We start from the raw sequence: 19,879 nt of genomic DNA on the forward strand, positions 1-19,879 counted from the left end.
AGTCAGGATTGGAACTCGAGACCATCTGACTGCAGAGCCCTTGACCCCACACACAACCCAGCAAGAGCTTCTGGAAGCGTCTCGAAGTGGTCTCGTAGATCTCAGGTCTCAGGACCAGAGCAATCTCTCCCCTGGCTCCCTCTGCCTGCTGCCTTCCTTCACAGCCCCTGTTTGGTGGACATATTTGCCTCTCCCACCAGAAGTCAAGGATTGTGTCTCAAGTTTTTGGTAAAGAAATAGAATTACAGAATTACACTTGTTTGTATTATTATTATTGTTGGAGTATAACTGATGTATAATATTATGTTACAGGTGTACAATATAGTGTTTCACAGAATTTCACTTCTTAAACAATTCTTGCCAATAAACACCACCTGAGTTTCCTTGGAAAACACTGCGGACTCATCCTCAGCCAACTTGGGAGGAAGTTATCAAGGCTTTGACAGCATCTCATAGGCACCCAGTTTGGGCAAAGCAACAGCCCCACACCAAACACTTTCTAGAAGTAATTTGAAACAGAATGAGGAAACCCGGTCTGTCACTCACCTGCTGTTGTGACTTTGGGCAACTCATCTCTTCTTCTGGGGCCTCGGTTTCCCTGTTTGTGAACAGAGATGGGTTGGGATTCCCATAAGATCTCTTCCCTCTTTCTCTAACTATTGACTGAGGGCCCACTGTGTATCAGGGAGAGAGTGCTGGGCTGCAGGCATCTGGCCTTAAACCAGTCTGGTGCAAGAGATGGTCGGATTTTACTGGCCGGAGTTTCTGACACTTGCCAGCCCTCAAACCGCCTGGGTTAACGTTTCTGTGATTGTCTAGACCCCAACCTCCTCCCTCCAGTCACTCTTTAAAGACACACACACACACACCCGCTGCAGCTCACACCTAGCCTGGTGTATTTGTAAGGCCCCTTCTCCCCTTCTGCTCTAGGAGACGTGGCCTGGTGGACCGAGCACCCGGGGTCGGCGGCCAAAACTGGAATCCCAAGAAGGACCCAGGCCCGGGAGAGGCGCGAAGCCACCACAGTGAGGCGCCGCCACGCCAGTGTCCCGAGCCTGGCGCCCCCAAGGCGGCCCCAGAGCCCGGGGACCAAGGGGGCAACTCGGCCCCTCCCCGGGATCACCTGCGCGGGGCGGGGCGAGGTCGAGGGCGGGATCCCCGGCGGGTTGAGCCTGGGCGTCCGCGGTGGCGCCGGCGGGAGGCCGAGCAGGGGGCGGCCGGCGCGCGGGGCTTCTCAGAGCAGGTAGGAGGCTCGGGACACCGGGGATGCCGGGTCTGCGGGGACCACAGGAGGCCCGGCTCAGGCGCGGCGGCTCGCTGTCCACCTGCCGGCCGCGCTCGGAAGAGGCGAGCCCAGGGAGCGGGGGTATGGGGTGCCAGTCACGTCCTCACCTCCGCTGGAGGAAGTGCCTGGGGTCTGAGCGCGAGGGCGGTGGGCAGCGGTCGAGGGTAGTGGGAGGGAGATCGACCATCTCCCGCGGACTCAGGAGATGGGGATGGGGGCATGCGTACTGGTGGCCGGAGGGCAAAGCAAGCTCGACCCAGTGCGCAGAAGCGCCCTGAGCGCCAGCCTGCATTTCGGGGTTGATATTACAGGCATCCAGCTGGCAGGTCGCTTCCTCCTCCCACCGTCATCAAGCCTCCGGCAGGGGGGCCAAGACTTCCCGAAAGCCAGCTAGGTGGTAGAAAGGATTGTGAATCGCTCAGAACTTCTGTTGTCTTCATCTGTGAAATGGGTGTCTTGTTGGGTCGGCTAGTTCGGAGGACCCTTCTGGAGGAAGATCTGCCCTTTAAAGAGATGGAAACCCACAGCAGGAGGAGGAACCCAGGTTTCTAGCTCAGATCAGCAAACTCAGCTGCTCCCAGGTGACTCACTGGACTAGCTGCTCCAGAGGAAAAAAGCAGGGACTCTCCAGTTCTGTGGTCTGGGTACCCTGGCAGGGGAAGGACAAGGGTGTGTCAAATACTAGCGCTGCCTTAGAGGGACCAAGGGAGCCCTGTAGTTTGGGAGAAGGAGCCAGAGTGTTCCTTAGAGGAGATGGGACTGAGTGGGGCTGGGAAAGAAAGCATAGTGCTTAAGAGCTGGTGCTTTGGAATTAACCTGGTCATTGGAATCCCTGCCTTGCTCCTTAGGCAGCTGATAACTTGATCTTGGGCAGGATCCTGCATTTCTCTACTGTTCCATTTGATGTGCTCCTTAAACGAAGCCATTTCTTTTGACAGTGTGTCAGATAGTCCATGTAAAGTGCTTAGTACAAGGTCTGTATATAATAGGCACTCAATAAATATAAGCTGGTAATTTCCACCAGACTGAAGCTTCTTGGAGACAGGGGCCATGTCTATATGGTTCACCACCATAGGATGCCTGGCAAATAGCAGGTCTCACTATGTATTTATTGAATGAATGAATGTTGAATGAGTATGTAGTATAACACTTGGCATGTGGTAAGTAGTCAACAAATAGTGAATTTAGAGATGGCCAGATGCTAACAGATGGATATGCACATAGAAGACAGTGGTCTGAGTGGCTGGAGCGGTATAAACATGAGCCCAGTGGGGAGGGTGTAGCTCAACAGTACTTAGCTAATGCTTAGCGTGCATGAGGTCTTGGGTTCAATCCCTAGTACCTCCGCTAAAAGAGAAAAAAAAAAACCCATAAGCCCAGAGTAGCAGATTCAGGGTACCCCCTCTTATGGAGGGAGGGGAGTAATGTGATAAACTCAGGCAGAGCACAGAGGTGGGGGAGGGCACACAAAATTCTAGAGTCCATAGTCTTAGCAGCCACGTGGGAGTAGATGAAGGAGCTGGAACTCTAGGTAGGTCAAGTAGCTTTCCCAAGTGTCCACCCCAAGTTACAGGGGTGAGGGGAGGGGAGGGCTGGGGGGCCAAGAGACAGCAAAGGACTGTGGGTGCCTGATGGGAATGGAAGATGAAAAGGGAAAGGGGTTCCCATGGTCCCTTTGTCTGGGAAGGACATTCTTCACCTTGTCCTGCTGTCCCCTGGCTGCTAGTGAGGTAGCTGAAGGAGGCAGGGCAGTGCCAGGTGGGCCAGCTCCTGGGAGTGTGGTGAGCCAGGCACATAGTGCATGTGCTGGGTCTCTGGGGGAATCTGCTGTCATCATTTCAAATCAACAGCTTACTTTCATGGTGGGTTCCCGCACCTCTTATAGCCCAGTGCACTGTGGCCCCTCCTGCCTCAGGTGGGGAGGGAGCTGCTCCTTGAGGTGGAGTCGCTCTTAGCAAAGTTAGGGGCCTCCAGCTTGTCTCACCTCCTGGCAGGCAGTTTCATGGGATTCCCATCTCCCTGAGGTGACAAGGACTATGTGAGAAGCAAAGAACAGAAGGGGAGGTGAGAGATTTAGAGGAACACATCAAGAGGAGATGGGAGGCACTGTACCCCTCAAAAGAGCCAAGTTCAAAGCTTCCCCTCGTAACACTTTCCATAATTGCTCATAATTATTTAATATCTGTGTTTTCCATGGACTGTAAACTTTATGAGAAAAGGGAGCAAGCCTGCCTCCTTCCTAGCTGTATCCCCACCCATGACAGTGTCTGGCATGTAGTGGGTGTTCAGTGAATGTCTGTGGAATGCACGAACCCAGGCTGAGGACTGGGGCTCTTGGCTTTGAGAGAGGAGAGCTTTGGTGCCCCTTGGAGAGCATCTCCTGACAGAACTGATGTAAGCACCATGGGTTCTTTTCCCCTGTCCTGTCCCCACCCCACAACTTGAAGGGTGTGACCCTTCTCCCCCATCACATGTATGTGCCTCTGCCCTCTCTCCCACCACCATCAATGTCTTTTCTTGGGAAAAAAAATCCACTTCTAGTAGACATTTGCTGTGCTGCCCTTGATAATCAGACCCCAGGGGATCCCTGGGGCTCCGAGAAGAAGAAAACAATGTCCAAGCTGATCCCCATCCAGTTGCTCCTGGGATGCAGGGTCACAGAGTGTAGGAGCTACAGGGACCCTTAAAGGTAATAGAAGGCTCCCTCCATTTAAAGGTGAGGAGACTGGGGTCCAGAGAGGATGCAATACACTCAGTCAGTGGAGAGTTAGGGGGGACCTAAAGTCTCCTAATCCAAGTGCTTTGTCACTGCAGAGGGCTGTGAAATTCTCTGGGAATTGTAAATGCTGCAACACTTTCCTTTACTTCCAATCTTCTGATTAAATGGAATGGAAGGTTAAAAAAAAAAGAAAGGGAAAGTGGATTTTAAGTTGCCCAATAAACCTTTTTAATTAAAAAAAAAAATCCTTCATACGGGATGAAAATAAAGAACCAGTTGGGGGGGGGGAGTACAGCTCAGTGGTGGAGGGCATGCCTAGCATGCACGAGGTCCTGGGTTCAATTCCCAGTACTTCCGTTAAAACAAACAAACAAACAAACCTAATTACCCTCCAAGATTTTTTTTAAAAAAGAAAATAAAGATCCCAAATTATATAAGTATTCAATTTACTTTTTAAAAGATATATGTTTGATATTGGAGAAAAAAGAATCTGAAACTGGGATCTCTCTAACCTGGCCAGCAGTGCCTGTGCTAAGATGCACCCTGCGCACTGCTGGACGAGGGCTCAGAAAGCAGCTCAGAAGCAGCGGCGCATTCGTTTCTCCTGGACAGCTTCCAGGTGCCAAGCATGCTGCCCCTATCAGCTTCCCCATCTCCATCCGTCCTGCCTCCTGATGCAGTCGTTGGCATCTGGGCGGCTGGCATCCCACTCTTTGCTTTGGGATCTGGCGGGGTGGATCCCTCTTGGTCTTCTCTCAAACGAATTCCTTATCAGAACCATAGATCCTAGGTGGGCAGGAGGAGGCAGGAAGAGAGGAAGGGGTCTGAGCCAAGGCAAGAGCCTGCCAGCGAGTCTCTGCGGATTCCTGAGCTGGGCTGGGTGTAGGTAAAGCTGAGCTGGTAGGGCCAGAGTGTGGAGCGGGACTGGAACCTCTCATGTGGTTTGAAACTCCCAGGGGTGGTGGCTGCAGTTTGGCCTAAGGAAGGAAAGGAGGGTATGCCAATCTCTAAGACAGAGGGGCCTGTTGAGAGGGGCCTCCTGCCCTGGCCGGCACTCCTGAGCTGTTGGGGCCCTCAATGGGGCTGCCAGATCCTCTGGGATTTGCTGGGTGGCTTGAGGAGGTGGAGGGGGTGGTGTGGGAAGCACCTGGCATCTCAGGGTTCCGTGCAGACCCTGGACAGCCTTGCTCAGCCCAGGGCAGCCTTGGGCAGGAGTGCCAGCAGTGAGGATGGGGCCAAGGGCGGGGACCCAGTCCTCTGCTTTTGAGCTGTGAGATCTAGTTCAAGCCACCTCACCTCTCTGAGCCTCAGTTTCCTCATTTATTTAAGAGGACACTATCCACAGCACTCACTTCATAAATACTAGTTTCCCTTCCTCGACGGAGAAACTTGTCTCTTGGGACCTGCTGAGCTAACTTTTGTGAAAAAGAAGCTTCAGGATTTTAAAATTCACTCATCATTCATTCATTCACTCACTCATTCCACACTTTCAAGGCTGACACCGGCCTGCAGTGGAGATTCAGAGACAGCTCTTTCTACTGCTGTTGGTGTGGTTTCTTGCAAACCCCCTGCACACGTGGCCTGGCTTGAAGCTTCCATCTGTTCCTCCACCTGGGGTTATCTCTTTCAGTCTGTTGTGCAATAAAAAGCAATTGTGTAACTTGTTCCCCCACTGCTGTCCCTAATCCCATAACCCTCCTCCAGGTCTGCTAAAGGTTTATTTAGCCTGCAGGTCTCAGAGGAAACCAAACGGTTAACTCCTGTTTGCTGAGAGCTTGCTAGTGCCCACACAGCGCTAAATGCTCCACATGCCTCAGTCCCTGAACACCCACGGCAGCCCAGGAAGTGAGTAGTGATGTTCCCTTGTTCCCTGCTAAGGTTCAGAGACCACTTCCTGGCTGTCACAGAGGTTTGGACTTCCTGGCCCTGGGCAATTTTGCCTTCCCAGGCCCCTTCCTCCACAAAAATGTTAATGGTTATGTTAATGATGACATTGGCATATTAGAACATGTTCCTCAACCTAAAAGTTCCTGTTTTCTTCTGATTTTGAAAGAAATGAGGACAGTTTTGTGAGCCCCTGGAAGTACTGTGGGCCATGAGCACCCTGTCTCCTGGGCCCGGAGGAGACAGAGGCCCTGCAGCTGAGGAGAAACAGGCTGAGATTCCAGCCCACACGAAAGTCCTAGCCTCCTTCCTGTGCTGCTGTTCAGTCATAAACAAACAAACAAACAAACAAAAAGCAAGCAAGAAACTGCAGGAAAGGGACTAGTTACCTGAAAACTTGACGCCTGTGGTGGTATTAATAGTTCTGTGTGGAAAATGTAACTTGGTTTGTTTATCCACCTCCCCGACAACTCCCACTCCGTGCCTTGCTACTTTTTGACCAGATTTTTTCTAAGAGCCAAGCCCACTCTATTCCCTTTTGTGAAAATTCTAGATGTCCCACCTTGGCCTTCTCTCCAGTCTCAGGTCTTAAGGGTAACTGGTTTGCCCTGAGAACTAAGGGGGATTCATTCATCTTCTAGAAGCAGCTCCAAGTCCCTATCTCATCCCCAGTGATAATGTCGTTGGTCATAGTAATAATAACAACAGTAATTAGTATTTCTGAGAGCTCTTAGTGTGCTGGGCATTTGCTAATCACTTGACATGCACTGTCTCCTGAAAGCCTCAGTAACCCTATGGATAGATACTTTTATCATCCCCATTTTGCAGACGGAGAAACTGAGGCTTAGAAAGACTGAGCTGCCTGAGAGGCGGTGCCAGGATAGGGACCTCAGTAGGGAACTAACCTGAGTCTGTTAGTGTGTTGTCAGAGCATGACCTCCGTGAGGCCAAGGACTGTTTCCCACTGACTCCCTGGTGCCCAGCACAAGGCCTTGGTACAGACACACTTTGGGTGTGGAATGAATGAATGCTGGACTGACTTCTTCACTGTCTGCTCTCTAGAGACACTAACTTGCTTCGGGTCCCTGCTCCTTGTCTGGGGAGTGTTACTGACTCCTGCTTCTGTAGTGCAGAAATTGGCAGCTGCCGCCCAGGGAGCCTGGGGCAGCTCAAAGCCCCTCGAGAGTGAGGAATCAATCAAAACTGGCATTCACTCGCCCATCAATGCCCCTCCAACCCCAGTCCCCCAACCCGGCCTGTGGCATCCCCCTGGAGGAGTCTACCTCCTGCCCAGGCTGCCCCTCCCCAGAACTCAAAGGGGAAGCATGACAGACACGCAGGCAGAGTGCCAGCCAGAAAGGGGTGGCCAAGGGAGTCTGTGTGGCTCTCAGCCCCTGGGCTCATCTTTTCCTCTCCTAATGCCTTGCGGCCTTTCCCAGGGCATTTTACGGGACTGAGAGTAAGTACTTCCAGGGGAACTTGAATTCACCCACCAAAATAATTAGACACCTGAGAAGCACAATTACTCTAAAAGAAAGACAATAAATCAAACTGCATACACCTTATTTACGATTGAAGCAGGTGGACCAAGATTCTAAAGTAAAGCATGATAATTATACTGAAAAAGATAAGGGAAGAAATTCATAAAATAATGCAAGAACAGGAAGTCATAGGAGAGAACCAAGTCAGAAGATTAGCTATGAAAGATAAAATATTTAAAATAAAGGAGGACACGTGGTAGATGGCATAAATATCAGGATGGATACAGTTGAATGAACAACTAAGCAGTGAAGAGGAAAATCAAACTGAGAACTGTCCCGAGAGGAAGCAGGAAAAGATAAAGAGATAACAAACGACAATGAAGGCTAAGAGAGATGGAGAGTCGAAGTCAGTGTGCCGAAAGGAGAGAAAAAGGAAAGAGAATTGGGAAACAGTGAAGAAGTAATGGAGATTAAATGTTCCAGGTTAAAGGAAAATGAATGAATTCAGATCGAAAGGACTCATGGAGTAGCCAACAGTAGAACTGAAGAAAAATCCATACACAGATATTGTGGTAAAATTGAGAATATGGAAGACAAAGAGGAAGAGCAGAGAGAAATAACGTCCCTTACAAAGGGGCAAGAATCAAACTGACATTATACGTCTTGATAACAACCCCTCCTTTTTTCTGGTGGGGGGAGGTAATTAGGTTTATTTATTTATTTATTCTTAGAGGAGGTACTGGGGATTGAACCCAGGACCTCATGCATGCTAAGCATGTGCTCTACCACTTGAGCTATGCCCTCCCCACAGCAATCCTTCATAAAGGAAGTCAAAGAGTAATGTTATTAAGAATTGAAAGGAAAGAATCCTTTCCATCCAGAATTTTAAAGCCAGCCAAACTGTCATTCAAATGTGAGGTCATACTGAAAATATTCTTGGGCAAATAAAGCCTCAGAAGATGGAATACACAAAGACCCACATTGAAAATACTTGTGGAGGAAATACTTAAATAATAAAAGAAACAAATGCAGGAGATGCTGCAAGAGCTATGGGAAGTCAGGGTGTTTAAGTCAGGGGTCAGTGCAAGAAACAGAAGCGGAACTCGGCATTTTAGGCAGGAAGGGATTTTATGCACCTAATTCCTTTAAAACATTGGAAAGGCTGGAGACTCATAAGACACTGCACAACTGGCCAGACTGGAGGGCTATGGCACCTGCCATAATCAGGAAAGGGAAGAAACCACAGAGCTGCCCAGAACTGTTGAATTTAAGGGCACATGACCATGGCCATGTGATCCAGGGATCCAGAAGCTAGTACGCTGTAACTACCCAGATTCTGGAACTCAGTCTGGCTACAAATCTGGTTACAACACTTGCTCATCTTTCTAACAGAAGACCAGCCTTGGGCCCAGACACTTTGGGAGGTAACGCTGTCTAGCTAGACTGTAATGACTTTGATCTGTTTTGTTGAATTCATTTTGTTACCTTCTATTGATGGCAAGTGACATTGGCTTCCTCTTTTCAGACATGATAGAACATTTCTGTTTAGAATACACTTTTAAATGTCTTAAAGGAAAATTAGGTCCTGCAAAGCCATTGTGATTGGTGCCAACAATTATGATAAGTAGTCCAAGGTGGTAGAGGTGACCTGGGGAAGAGGTGCAGTTGCATCTCATGACAGAGGAAGGTTTAGATTGGTGTAGAGTTGAGAAGAGAGCACTGGACCCAATCTGCTGATTATTGGTCCCTGTGTAACCAGTGGCTCCAAGGCTTAGTGGCTGCAACAATTTACTGTTTTCTCTTGTGGCTCTATAGTTTGACTGGACTCAGTGGGGAGGTCCTCACTTGGGGCCTCTCATGTGGTTTCTGTCGGATATTCACATCTGAAGGCTCCATTGGCCTGGGTGTCCACAGTGGCTCCCTCATGTGGCTGCCTGGGGCTGTCAACCAGCACATCTAATTGTGGCCTCTGCACGTGCCTTGGGCTTCTCACTGTGTGTCAGCTGGGTTCCAAGAGGGAGGTTCCCAGGAGCAAGCATTCTGAGAGGCAAGAAGCAGAAGCTGCCACTTAAGGGCTATATCCAGACCTGCCAGTGTCACTTCCACCGTGTTCTAGTGGCCCCAGTAGTCACAGGGTCCGCCTCCATTCAAGCGACTAGAGAAACAGACTCTACCTCTTGAGAGGGGAGCATCCAGATCGCTTTGCAGAAGAGCTCGTGGAATGGGAGATATTGTGCGGGGTTTAGGAGACAGGAAGTCACTCATTCCCCGCCTAGGGTGAGGGAGAAAGGGAGGAGAGAAGTGCTGGTAGACAAAACTGGAAAAGGTTCATGGCAGACCTTGGTTGATGAGACAGAGAACAGAGCTTTCTTCTGTAGCCGGCCAGAAGTGATTGATGGTATTGGAATCATGGAGAGACACCGTGCAGAAAGGTCTCAGCAACTCTGTAATTCTAATTCCTGCTTCAACAAGAGGGTCCCCCAGGAAGAAGACTGGTAGCTTCTATTCCTTTTCAGTAGTATATCCCAGCACCATGATAGAGTGAGAAAACAAAACAAAACAGAAAAACACTGACCCAAATCCACAAGCATTTGTTAGACAATTATTGTATGGCTGGTGCATGGCCAGGCCAGGCACTGTGAAAGGAAGTCTACGATTTATAAGCCACTGGACTATCCTGGAAATTCCAGTATTTCTGCATTCATTCTATAGCGTCTAGATCTCCTCATGGATCCAAAATTCTTTGCTAGGACAAGTGTCCTGGTTTTTGACCAAAAAATTATGGTGCAGGTCCAAGTGCAAGCAACAGAAGAGCCCAGAGGAGGGGTGGCTTGCCCCTGGAGTCTGCGTGGAGCTTAGCAAGGGGCTCTGATGGCCATCAGCAGAGTTCAGGGAGCCAGAGCCCAGGGACTGAAGTGCATGTTCAAAGCCAGCCCATCCCAGGGCATCTGCTGAAGCCCATCTGTTCCATGCAGCCTGTATGTGAGCATGGGTTCATTCCCCAAGGAGCTCCGAGAATAGAAGGGAAGACAGAGCTGTCTACTAATTACAACACTCTCATGTGATGAGTGCTGTAACCAGAGTACCTAGGAAATGCTGTGAAGTCTCAGAAGAGACTGGCCTACTTGAGATGGGTGGGTGGGGGAGCTTTGGGCAGGTCTCGGAGAAGGAAACCAGCACTTATTAAATAGTGCCCAGTATGCATCAGGCACTCACTCCACTAGGGATCTGACCTGCATTGCCAAGTGACTTATGCATGCAAAACCCCTACAAGTGCCTGGTTTATACAGTAAGGCTAAGTAATTACCGCTTCTTATTAACAGTTAGTATCCCATTTGATTGTTGCAGCCAGGAAAGAGAGAGACAGGAATCCCAAAGCCCAGTTTACAGATGAGGAAACAGGCTCAGAGAGGTTAAGTCACAAGTCCAAGGACACTCAAGCCAGAATTCAAGTCCATGTCTAACTCTAAAACGCACACCCCTCTCTGCTCTACCACACTGCCATTCCATGGGAAGGCAGGGACATTCCAGGAGAGGGACAAACCCTGTCAAGAAAGGGGGTGGACTCAGTAGGCCCATAGAGCCAAGGTTCAGAGTGTGTGGATGCCAAGATGGGCTGGAGAGGAGGGAGGAGAGAGGTGTGAAGGGCTTTGAATGCCAGGCCAGGATACAGGGAGCACGCTTTGTTCTATCCGCTGGGAGAACTGACCCAGGGTTCCCCGATGCCCCAGCTCACACTGTAATCTCACCTCCCAGGTCACTGTGGTGAAAACTTGTCACTTGCTGTCCATATCCTTCAAGTCAGGGCTGGGCCTGAGACACGGGTCTCCTGACTCCCAGCCTGGAGCTCACTCCTCACCCAGCTTCCTCCTTTCGGGCGGTACTGTTGACTCAGAACCTGAGCCTGGGCAGAGAGCACAGGAATATTTATTTATGTCACTGCCAACCCTGACTGCTGAAGGCCCCCCAGGGATACCTCACCAAGAAGTTCAGTTATATAACCCCAAGCTGACAGGGCCAGAAGGAGAAATGTTTTGTTTTGTTTTGTTTTTGTTTGTATTGTTTGGGGGGGTAATTAGGTTTATTTTTAAATTTATTTTTAATGGAGGTACTGGGGATTGAACTAAGGACCTCATGCATGCTAAGCACACACTCTACCACTGAGCTATACCCTCCCCCTGATAATTATTCTTTTTTCCTCAGTCTTGGACACACTTTGAAACTGTGTAGCTTGACATTTGCCTCTCTTCTTCCTCATTTTATCGACCTGGGGTCTCCAGGGATCTTGGTGGTTATAGGTCAGTCGTTGATTTTAGCCTTGAGTCTGGTGAGGCTGAGGGTTTGGGGAGTTCTTCCTAGAGGCCAGGGAATGGGGAGAAAAGAATAATCTCAAAGAGCTGCTTTATGCCAAACACCCTCCCAGAGGCTTTATATTCACAACCTCATTTTACCCAAACAGCAACCCTATGAAGGAGGTCCCTTTTATTACCTCCATTCTACAAAGAGTGAAGGCACAGAGAGGTTAAGTAACTTCCCAAAGTGCACACAGCAGAGCCAGGTCAGGAGCTCTGACGCTCCTAGTTTTCAGACATCTCATGTGAAATTCATGACATAGGAATTCTGGAGAGAGCAAGGCGTGCTAGCATCTCCCTGGAGAAGAAGTTTCTCCATAGCTGAATCCCCAAACATCTCTCACATCTAATCTCCATTCTGGCCTTCCCTAGACACTCAGCTTCTCTGTGCTGGAACCCTCACTGTCCCATCCCTTTCACCAAATCTTACACTTCCTTTCCCGAATGTGTTCATCCTCACCCCCACCTCCCAGTCTTCACACCCACTGTTCTTCCCAGCTAGAATGTCACTCCTTTTTCACCTTACAAAACCCCAGCAAAATATTATTATTATTATTATTATTATTATTATTATTATTATTATTATTATTATTAATTATTATTTTATAATAACAACAACAGAGCAGAAGCTGTGGAATAGAGTCATTAAAAGAATGAATTCTGGAGTGTTCTGCCTGGTTCCAACTAGGTTCATCACTTTTACTGGCTGTGTGACCTCAGGCTAGTTAGTTAACCTCTCTGGACTTCAGTTTCTTCACCTGTAAGCTGGAAATAATGATACCCAGCTTACCAGTAAGATAGAGATAAGCTTATGGGGTGAAATGAGTTATAAAAATAAAAGTCAAAATGATACAAATAAAAATTTATTTGTAAAGTTTTTAGGAACGTGCTTGGCACATAGTAATTGCTCATTAGGTGCTTATTCTTATCATCAAGTCTTCAAAATGTAGTGCAGACTCTGAAGTCGGAGTCCTTGGGTTCACATCCCACCTCAGTTTGTGACTTAGATAAGTTACTTAACCTCTGTGGGCCTCAGCTTCCTCTAGAAAAAATTTAAACAATAATATGCTTAGGGTGAATGAGACCATCAAAAAGATGCAAAGTACTTAGAGGGCTTGGCACTAAGAAACAGGTAAATATGAGCTATTATTGTATTACTGGGATTCAGACCCAGATCACCCTGATCCCAAAGCCCAAGGGTTTAATGACCACAGGGTACCACTCAAATTTTGGCTTTCTGGGCAGCCTGCCCTCTCCCCCAGCCCCCTGCCCAGCACCCTCTCCCACTCTGAGCTCCAAAGCACTCACAACCTGTCTTGTGTCTTAGTGTCACAGCTGCACTACTGGCGGCCACATGTGGTGGGAAAACACACCCCCAGTGACCCATGCTTGGTCCCTGCTCGATGCTGTGGTTCACCCAGCAGGGCCCCACTGCTCATTCACTTAGTGGGTATTGAGTTCATTCAATTACTATGTGTTCATACCTGCAGTGTGCCAAGCAGTATTCAAGGCACTAGGGATTCAAATGGTGAATAAAAACCGACACATCCCCAGCACTGATAGAGCTCAGAGTCTAATATGGGACACAACCATTTATCAAGTGGAAGATACAAGCTGCATCCAGTGGTGAGAGAGGAACACAGTGCTGAGAGGGTTAAAGCATCAGAAGTGTCAGTAGGTGAGGAAAGAGTGCTCTGGCACATGCAAAGTCCCTGTGGCAACAATGGGACAGAATGACAGGGCTGAGCTCAGACAACAAGGAGACTACAGGGATCTACAGGATCCAGATCTTGTACCGGAGACTTGTTGGCCATAGTAAGTTCTAGTTTTTAAAGATCCTGTGGCTGTATCATGGAGAAGGGTTGCAGAGGTCCAGAGCAGAGTCAGTCGTGGCCTGTTGGGAAGCCATGGCAGCATCCAGGTGAGAGAAGACCTGCCTGGACCTGGGCAAGGATGGGGATGATGAAGGAGATAATGAGACAGTTTGTAAGAAATGAAGATAAATCTGAAAGGGCTTGATGATAGAGGTGACTTTAGGTTTCTGACTTCAGAGGATACATGGATGGTGGTGACATCTGTGATGGGGAAGCTGGTGAAGTACTGGGGCACAACAAAGCACCACCTGGGCCCTCAAGAGGCGGGTAGTCCAGCTGGGAAAGTGGACATGCAGTAACAATGACGATGGTAATAATAATAGCTGATTAAGCGCAGGATTTGAACCCAGTAGTAGTCCAGCGCCAGAGCCGCCGATGTAACACCTGCACCATACAGCCAATGTGCCATCAACTTCATTTTCTAAGTGCCTAATAGGTGCCAAGAACTGTGCTAGGCACTGGGATGTCAGCTTTGAGGGAGAAAGCCAAGTGTCCTGCTCTCACAGGGGAAAGAGATGGGTCACATACAAGACAGTTGCAGCTGGCGGTTGTTTTTTTGAAGAAGGTTAAAGAGAGTAAATGAGACAGTTCCTGGGATTGGGGGAAAGAGATAACCTTAGACAGAGACAGAGTGGTGACGTTTAAACTGACACAGTAATAGAATTGCATAATCACACAGTTAATAGTTCAGAGCCCCAGGAGGTAGTAGGGGGTGGGAGTGAACAAACTTTTTGAGGTGGCTTTTTTTTTTTTTTTTAATCATTGAAACATTTGACATACATTCTAGAAGTGTTTGAAGGTTTGGGTTTTGAAGTATAAGTAGGAGTTCACCAGGCAGACAGAGTTAGGAAGTCATTATAGACAGAAGCATGAATATGAGCAAAGGCAAGCATGCTAGCGAATGTGTGTGTGTAGAACACAAGCTCTTTGATATCTCTAAAGTACAGTTCATAAGCTCCATGTTAGCTGAAATGCCAGGCCTATGCTGTTTCCTTTTTGTCTCCAGTGTTTAGCAGCACCATCTCTAGCACATAGCATATGATTAATGAATATTTACTGAATGAACAAATGCATGAACTAGTGTTGGTAGGAGAGGCAGTAAAGAGAGAAGGACAGAATAAACCAGTATTTTTCGATATAATATGAGCCACGTATGTACTTTTAAATGTTCTAGTAGCCACATTAAAAAAGTAAGAAGAAACATATTAAACTTTATAATATATTTTATTTAATCTAATATTATCAAACATCTAATCAGTATTAAAAATATTACTGAGCTATTTTACACTATTTTATTTTGTGCTAAATCTTTGAGGCCCCGCAGGTATTTTACATGTATAACGCATCTCAATTCAGACCACATTTCAAGGATTCCACAGCCACATGTGGCCAGTGGCTACCATATTGGCAAGCACAGGCCTAAAAGCCACTGGGCAGTAAAAAGATGGATTTTATTTGTCTTAGCTGATGAGAGGCCACTGAAGGTCCAGGCTGAGGTGAGCAAGGTCAGATTTGTTGCTAGAAAGCTGTCTGTGGTGGCTGTGCAGTCAATGGGTTTTGAGAGTGGAAAGGCCCTTTCCATCCTCTGGGGTGGAGAAGTCACACTAAGGACATACCCGACTCTGTCTGGCTGTGGTGTGATTGGGGTGGAGAGAAGTGCCTCGTCCCCAGCTAGGAATCTCCCTCCTTTGGCGAATGTCAGAGCCTGAGGCCCCCAGCCTGCCATCAGCCACATCCTCCTCTGTGTCTCTGAGCTTCTCTTTCCCGGGGCAGTCAGTGCTCCCTGTATAGTGTGACATCTGCTCTGGTTTGTGGGTAAACAGGCATGGCTGTGGGCAGTTCCGTGAGCAAATGAAGTACCTATTAGCGAGCAAATGAAGTACCTATTAGTGTGTTTAGCAGCAGCCCCGCCTGGCCGAGCTCAAGACACATCAGCCTATGGCGGCAAATGCTGGCTCCCAGCCCCAGTGCAGCCCACCACCCCCAGGAGTACCCAGGGGCCCTGGTGCGCTCAGCCCCTGGCACACACCCCTCACACTGCCTTCCTGCTCACTTCTGTATTTCCTTGGACCCCAGCCTCACCCTTGCCTTGCGTGTTCTGCACACCCTAAAAGTCGCTTCCATATCCCCTCTGACTCTTCAAGGAGGCAGGGTGGTATGCTGGGAGGCCCTTGGTTTGGGAAGCAGACCACTGGGTCCCCACCCTGCTCTGGTAGCTCTGTGACTTTGGGGCATTGCTCAGCCTCTCTGAGCCTCTGTTTCCTCAGGTGTAAAGCAGAATGAATGTGATGAGGGTTAAATGAGATAATGAATGTGAAGTCCCAAGCACAGTGTTAGGCACAGAGGAGGTCCCAACAGGAGCAGTGGTGACTGTGAGTGGTAAGTGCTCGCCTCCCCCACCCCAGCTCCTTGAGAGCCAGGCCCAGCTCACACCCCCTGGGTTCTCCCAGTCTCCACAACTGCCATGCTCCTGCAGCCCGTCAGCCTCTGGTGACAGGGTTCACATGGCATTGACACTAAAGGTTTGGCAAAAACGGGACCTGTGGGCTCAGCTCTGTGGTATGGGAAGCATCAATGATCCAGGGAGAGTCTTCATAGAGGACACTGGAAGCCCTTCCCTGGGCAGGTCAGCACTGAGGACCCTGAACCCATACCAGGCTGACTTCCCCACTAGGTACGGCAGACACAAGGCCCATAATACTTTAAGCCCCTCCCTCAATGTTTTAATTGCTTTTAAAATAAGGAGGGAAAAACCCAACTTTTAGGGTAGAAGAAAATATTTCCATTTTTTTTCTCACATCAGAAAAAATAAAATGTTTAGAGCCCATGCAAGTTTATTATGGTGGGAACGGCCCACAAAAGCCACGCTGCGGCCCTGACCAACTCTTCAATCGTCAGACGCGTTTATTGGGCAAGGTACTTCCCATGGGTTCTTATTCCTTCCTTATGATTCTGTGTGGCCGCTCACACATCTTTCTTTCCCTGAGATGAGGAAGCTGAAGCTAGTGGATGGTAAAGAAGTTGCCTACAACTTAACAGAAGTGACAGAAGTGGGATTTGAACCCTGGTCTACCTGAGTCCAAACGCTTTTTTTCTCCACATCATGAGTATTTGCAAGTTTACCGTTTGATTTGATTTGGTCCTCGCAGCTTCAGGGTGGAATAATCAGCCCCATTTTAGAGCTGAGGAAATTGAGGCTGGAGGGGAAGGGAGTACCTGCCTCGCAGTCAAAGAGAGTGGGGAAATGGCCCCTCCTCTGGAACCCCCCCTCCTGCCCCCTCCCCTGTCTAAAACCTTTCCTGTTGGCCCCACCGACACTGTCTCCACCCTCTGCCCTCCCTGTGGTCACTCTCGGTCTGGTCCGGCTACCCTGCACACGTGGCTCCCCTGCCTTTCTTCCTGCCCCCCTTCCTTTGTTGGGTGTCCTGGCCCATAGAGGGGCTGCTCAGGTCTGCACAGCGTCTACATCCCCCCTCCTAACCAAGCTGGGGGCTGGCGCTGCCATCTAGGAGGGAGGGAGAAAAGAGAGAGCAAAGGTGTCGATGAAACCGTGGGCCCCCAGACAAACGCCCCTCTGTATCTCAGGGCCTGTTGTGACTGGCTGCAGGCCAGCTCTCACCGCGGGCAGCGTGAATGGCTGGGATTGTTTCCCCACCTCCTGTCCTGTCTGCAGTCCAGCGCCTGCCAGGCCCGGGCTTGGGCAGGAAAGGGGAGGGGTGTTCCTCCTGGAATGGAAGGTGTGGGAGGCAGGCCAGCCTTGGGGAGGGTGAGGGGCCATGTCCTGAATCAAACTGGGAGGCAGGAGAGTCACAAGATGGAAGGAGCCTGAGAGGGAGGGAGGTCACCAGGTCCCAGCTGTGCACTTTGCAGGAGAGCAAACTGAAGTTCAGACAGATCTAGTGACTTGCCCAAGGTCACACAGCAAGTGAGTAACAGAGGTAAGACTTGAACCCTGGACTCCTAACTTCCGGCCCAGGGTTCTTGTCCCCACATCAGGCCTCACTGTTGGGGTTTTGGTGGTGACCCTGTTAAACAGGTGAGGTAATGAGCACCATAGCCCAGGACGCTGGGACTCAAAAAGAGAGCGTCGCATGATAAGGTTACGCAGCGCTAGGCTTCCCCGAAATCTATAGTAGAGCGCAGATACTCCAGCCGAGGTTACATCCTTAACTCGTCATTACAAACACTTTGAGGTTAGCCAAGCCCTTGGAAAAGGTGGAGGGAGAGGCAGAGAATCAAAAGCAAGACGACTGAAAGGTAGCATTAGGGGTAAACTCAGATTAGTGAGTTTTTAAAGAGGGCACTGGACTTAGTTCTTAAAAATAGTAATAATAAAGGGCTGGCTAGCCAGGAGCACTGGGGGGAAGGGCACCTGGCTCCAAGGAGACTTGGGTTTGGAATTTTCCCTGCACTCCCACCCCCAATTTTTTTTTCCTCCAGAAGTTCACAATGGCCTATGCATGGTTACACAACTCAGTTACATCTCTATGTTCTTGCTTTAATAGGTGGCAGTTAAAAGTAACTCAGAAACGTCAGTTGGTGTGTTTTAGAAACTTAGTGCAGTTACCACAGCAGGGAGTTAGGGGCAAAGCTGAGGGGGAAACGCAGGGCTGGGTGGGAGGTCATCACGCCCTCAGGGGTGGAAACCCCAGCCTGGGTTCCGTCAGGTTCGTTGTGGTTCTTGCTATTGTTGTTACTGGTCTTGTCTGGAATGAATCAGGAAGAAGTTCTGGAAAACACACCAAATGTATCCTCCTGTCTGAGAGTGCTGGGCGCCTCGCCAGCCCTCGGTTTCCCCTTTTGTAAGGAGAGGGCCATGGACTCGGCAGTGTTTAGACTGGCTTCCACCAAAGTCTATGATCCCAGGAGGCAACTCCTGGGACCATCACAGAGGGTGCGAGGAGCGGCAAAAGAGACATTATGTGGGGAGGAGTTTGGTTCCTTAAGGCTTTTGGGGGAGCTTAACTTTCCATCATCAGTTCATCCCCCAAACTCTTCAACAGAAGTGTAGATCTTTCAGTCTGGAAAAACACATCAGAAAACCTACCGGCTTCACTTTTCCTTGGCTGGTGGAATCCCCCTGCGCCTCCCTCCTCCCCACAGTCGGGCTGGCTCCCCAAGGCTGTCGTGGGGTTCCACCCTGGGCGCCCTCTGGCCCCTGGATCCTATGAGCTGCTCCTTCCCTCCTCCACTTTGGTGGCGTGTGCCCTCCGGGAGCATCCTGGCAAAAGGTGCACAGGGTGGGGTGGATTTTTTGTGAAGCTTAGTATGCCCCCAAATGTGGTTCTTCTGCCCTTACGCTCAATATTGAGTTTGGCTTGCGATCCATTTCTAGGCTGGAAATTATTTTCCCTCAGAATTTTGGAGAATTATCTCAGAGCTCCTAATGCCGCCGCTGTCAGATCCACTGCCTTTCTGGTTCCATCTGAGTGTTGATCCTTTATTGGTACTTGACCTTGTTTTTTGTTTTTATTCTATAGATATATGTTGTTTTAATCTATAGATGTGTGTGGGATATTCTTTATGTCCTGTATTCTGAAAGGTCATGATGGTGAACCCCATGTAGGTCTTTTTTATTCATTGTTCTGGGGACCCTGTGGGTCTTCTCATTCTGAGAATTCATGTCCTTCATTTCTGGGAAATTTCCAGGTATTCTTTGGTAATTTCCTCCTCTTGATGTTTTCTGCTAAATCATTTCTGGAATTTTTCTTATTAGAATGTTGGACCTCTTGGAGTAATTTGTTTTTCCCTATTTCTCTCTCAGTCTTTTTTGTTCCACTTTATGGGACATTTTCTCAACTATCTTCTGATGCTTCTATTGAATTTTAAAGTTTCTTTAATCATGTTTTTAATTTCCTAGAACTCTTTCTTGCACTCAGAATATTCTTTTCTTATAGCATCCTGTTCTTGTTTTATAGATGTAGTAGCTCATCTCTTGAGGATGTTGAAGTGTTCTTCTGCCCTTTGTATTGTCTCTGTTTGCTTTATTTTTTCCCATTTTTTTTCAAATTGAAGTATAGTCAGTTTACAATGTCATGTCAATTTCTGATGTACAGCATAATGCTTCAGTCATACATATACATACATATATTCCTTTTCATATTTTTTAAATTATACTACAAGGTTACTACAAGATATTGAATCTAGCTTCTGTTTGCTTTAAATGACTCCCTCTCTTCATTTGTTTGCTGTCTGTTCATCACATTTGACACTTTTACCCTCAGAGGTCTGTTGACCCTTGGCTCTGTTCCTTTTTAAGAATAAGGCATTAGAGCTTAGTCTAA

General features: G+C 48.6%; 1 protein-coding gene across 1 annotated transcript in view; it reads left to right on the forward strand.

The window, feature by feature from the left end:
• The first annotated feature begins 1,148 nt into the window (after positions 1 to 1,148).
• NCMAP (non-compact myelin associated protein) overlaps positions 1,149 to 19,879 on the forward strand; it is a 38,739-nt gene continuing 20,008 nt past the window's right edge. The window contains exon 1 of the mRNA XM_032495496.1: positions 1,149 to 1,243. The gene's annotated coding sequence lies outside the window, so the exon portion shown is untranslated. The remainder of the gene's footprint in view (positions 1,244 to 19,879) is intronic.

The sequence above is a fragment of the Camelus ferus genome, chromosome 13 (genome assembly GCF_009834535.1).
Source record: "Camelus ferus isolate YT-003-E chromosome 13, BCGSAC_Cfer_1.0, whole genome shotgun sequence".
NCBI classification, from domain to species: domain Eukaryota; kingdom Metazoa; phylum Chordata; class Mammalia; order Artiodactyla; family Camelidae; genus Camelus; species Camelus ferus.